Source organism: Cynoglossus semilaevis, unplaced genomic scaffold (genome assembly GCF_000523025.1).
Source record: "Cynoglossus semilaevis isolate Cse_v1.0 unplaced genomic scaffold, Cse_v1.0 scaffold1081, whole genome shotgun sequence".
Lineage (NCBI taxonomy): Eukaryota > Metazoa > Chordata > Actinopteri > Pleuronectiformes > Cynoglossidae > Cynoglossus > Cynoglossus semilaevis.
The window spans coordinates 1-3,604 of record NW_007585344.1 but is presented as its reverse complement, the minus strand read 5'-3'; the positions used below and the strand labels follow the sequence as shown (position 1 = coordinate 3,604).

Sequence of the window (3,604 nt, the reverse complement as noted above, 5' to 3'; positions counted from 1 at the left end):
TTTTTTTTTTATATGATTGTTTCAAAGCCATCTGCCAGGTCTGACACATTAGTCCAGTGGTTAGTTGTGGCAGGTTGGGAGTTTGTAAAATCCTCAGTGGCAGCGCAGTCAGTCGGTGCAGTAATTCACTAACAAAAGTGTCATAATGCACTCAGCAGAGGGAGCTACAGGCTCCAACTGGCATCGGGGTCTAAACAGTTCATCACTTTGGACTCTTGATCCATGAACAGTTCCATTATGGCAGCATGACTGTGTCCCAAAAAATATCTGGATGCTGCTGTTGTTCAAATACCAGAGGACGATGAGGTGTGAAGAACTGTGGCTTTAACAACCACATGTTTTAAAATACTACAGCGTTAACCAGTCAATGCAGTTCAATTTATGCAGACAGCAGTGAAAGTATGCGTTGGGTGTTGTGTAATACACCTGACTGCATTTGATGGATTCTCTACTGCAGTACACGGCGAGTACACAGCGTTGTGAAAACCTATTGATCTTGAGTGAGGTAAAGCGTGTCCCCTCCCCTGCAGCAAAAACGTCCGCTTTCACTCAGCATTTTATACTGTTTATGAGATAGAACAGCCAGGACAGTGTACTGACAGACAGACAATCTGGAAACACGGTGGAATGAAATAGAGAGGACGGGTCAAAACCATAGTACTATTCCGTGTTCTTTCTGTCTTCCTTGGCTTTCACACAACAACGCTCGTCCAATAAAACCCCACCGCCGTCCGCCGTCTGCAAACTCCAGCCAGTCGATGCGAGGAGAGATTTGTTCTGTTAGCATTGTAGTTAATATTAAATGCAGTGGAGTTTGCAGGAAATTAAAAATAAAAGCCTCTGCAAACACTCCTCTCTGTGTGGCACCTCGGCCAAACCTTGGACTCTGTGTTTATACAGAGCATAAAACAATAAAGTTATTGTGTTTGGTGCCAAGGCGTAAATGTTGTAGGTAAAAACTGGTTTTGTGGATTTGTGCTTACTATAGTATATTTTGTATGCATTATATATATATAAATATAAATATATGTGTGTTTGTATGTGTAAAAAATATATATATATAAATAAAAATATATGTGTGTAAAAAATATGCATTGTATATATGTATTTGTATATATGTGTATATTTATGTATGTGTATATCTATCTATCTGTAGATTCTTGGAATTATTTTTAATGGCTTATGATCAGGATTTTAATTTATTTTTTAATCCTTACTTTTAGTTACTTTTTTTCCCCTTCCTTTTATTTTTGGCAAACTGAGATGTTTTCACTTATTCTCAGCAATTCAATGCTAACCTATTTTTTGCTAGCATTTCTTTAGCATCTCTGGTAACACTTGAATATGTCTGACCAAATGTTTTGTTATTATATTTTATACAAAGTTGAACTATGTTTATTAATGCTAAGTATATGATAGCTATTTTTCACCTTAAATTGTTGACCTGCTTTTATTTTTTTGTAGGCAAATGTTTAACGAACTCAGATTAGTCCTGTTTATTTCATGCCTTGCTATCATTAGCCAAGGTCTTAATATTCTTTAGGTACTAATGTTTTTTTTTACTTTTGGTATAATATTTAATTTCTAATCGAGTACATTAACGAATTTGTAGCTTATTGGTCATTGGTGTTTGCGTTTTCGTCACTAAAATAAATTAGAATGTTTTTTTTTTTTTTTACTTAAAACAAACAGAGCCGTAGGCTAACCCTGGCCCAGCAGGAAGTTGCGTATGTGTCATTTCTTCATTCAGTCACGGTATGTGAGTGGAACATTTCCCATTTACATTTGATTCGTCTAATTGATCGTAACCAAATTAAGCTACTGTGACATCGGAGGTCCTTGAATCAACAGCCTGTGAGAATCAGCAATGAAGTGAGGCGGGCCACCCACAACAACATCCCAGAGGCAACAGGTTTTCCTTGAAGCAGCCTCACAGTGCCCTCTAGTGGACAAAGTCAACAACTGACAGCCATCCTCCGTTTGGGAGTTTGCTGCATGTCGCTGTTTAAGACTAGTGATCTGTTATGTTATCAGTATTTATAGTTTGTTTACAGATACAGGCCGTAAAATGGCGCTAACCTTTGTTCGGAGGACGTGTAGTTAGTTGCACGTTGCTAGCAGCCGGAGCCTCCTGTCTCCCCACGGTGAGGAGCAGCGGAGGAGCAGCAGTGCTTGTGGGGCTCAGCAGCACCGGAGGAAGCACAGCGTGGATACGAGGAGTTCAGCAAAGTCGCAGCGAAAGGTCTGGGACTGGTTATTTTTTTCTTCTTCTTAGTTTGTTGCCACTTTTGTTGAATGTTCTGTTAAAGTTGTGGACCTTAAGTCGCTTCGTGTTCGAGTATTACTTTCTCATTTCCCATAGCAATTATTTTACGCACTGCTATCGAACATTGTAGAAACTTTCATGGCTCGAGATCTTTTAAGTCGTAACGGTTCACTTGACGAGTTAATTTCGCTGGAAAGACATTGTCACGTTTTTAAAAAACGTCACAAAAATGTCGGTTAAGGGTTCGCGGTCCCTTTTTTTTATTCTTATCTGACTCAGATATGTTGTAAAGTTGACATGATGCCAACAGTTTATTTGGCCCATGTGGTCATTGTTCCCACCTGTGCTTGGTGTGATTTGTTGTACTTTCCGTTGCTCTTGTTTGTTCAGTTGTGTACATAATGACTCAGGCTGAAAACTGATTTTCCTGTAGATATGGTTTTATAGTGACCCAATGGTGACATGTTTCTAGATCTGGGTCGCGACCATGTCTTCTCTCAGTCACTAGACAAGTTATAATAATAAAAAAGTGTTCACAATAAACCAACTGAGTTATGTTTTAAACTGTCACTAAAGTTTTTTTCCTGTTATGTTTCTGGTTCTGTACTGTTCCACAGTTAAACTTTGTTGGGTGGAAGACTAAAAAAAACCCAAAACCAACCCCGACACCTGCCTGCTGGTCACACCTGAGACCCCCGACCCTGTTGATCCAGTATGGGCAACTTTGCCAGCAAAGAAAGCCATGGACCGACTGGTATGTTTATCATCACACACCCAAGCAAACATCAGCTGTATACAGCATGACAAATCACCTGGGTCAAAAAGTTCTGAGAAAATTAGAAAAACAAAGTAGCGTCACCTGGGTCAAAAAGTTCTGAGAAAAAAGTAGCCTAGCTAATTTGAGTCTAAAAACTCGTCAAGGCGTAGAATTCTTTAGTTAAAGGCTGTTTTACATTGCGTTGCGTTGTATACGTTTTTCTAAACATTCCAGGTTTTAGAAAAGTAAAGAAATCAGCTGGAGTTGGATTAAAACATGTCGCAAACTTTCAATGCTACAAACATGTTTCCGGTAATGTTTGGGCAATAATCTGAGGTTTGCTCTGATTTAGTACTTTTCACTTTGAGGATTGAAAAGCTCGATCATAAAAAACATAAAACATAACATGGCCCAAAGCTCATAACTTCTAATTTATAGCCATAAAACTGTCAAAGCTCCGGAAAATGCCGGAGAGACGTTTATCCAGTCTGGTTATAATATTTGACGCTGTTGAAATAACAACTGTCTCAGGACTTTTTGACTGACCCTGTTATGTGTTTGTGTTGGCTCTCGGCTTTAAA

The 3,604-nt window shown here is 38.9% G+C and overlaps 1 long non-coding RNA gene across 1 annotated transcript; it reads left to right on the top strand.

Annotated features, from left to right (window-relative positions):
- The first annotated feature begins 1,695 nt into the window (after positions 1–1,695).
- Positions 1,696–2,917, top strand: LOC107988146 (uncharacterized). Its single transcript, XR_001759815.2, has 2 exons — positions 1,696–2,242; positions 2,884–2,917. It is a non-coding gene; the product is annotated as an uncharacterized LOC107988146 (long non-coding RNA).
- The last annotated feature ends 687 nt before the right edge of the window (positions 2,918–3,604 follow it).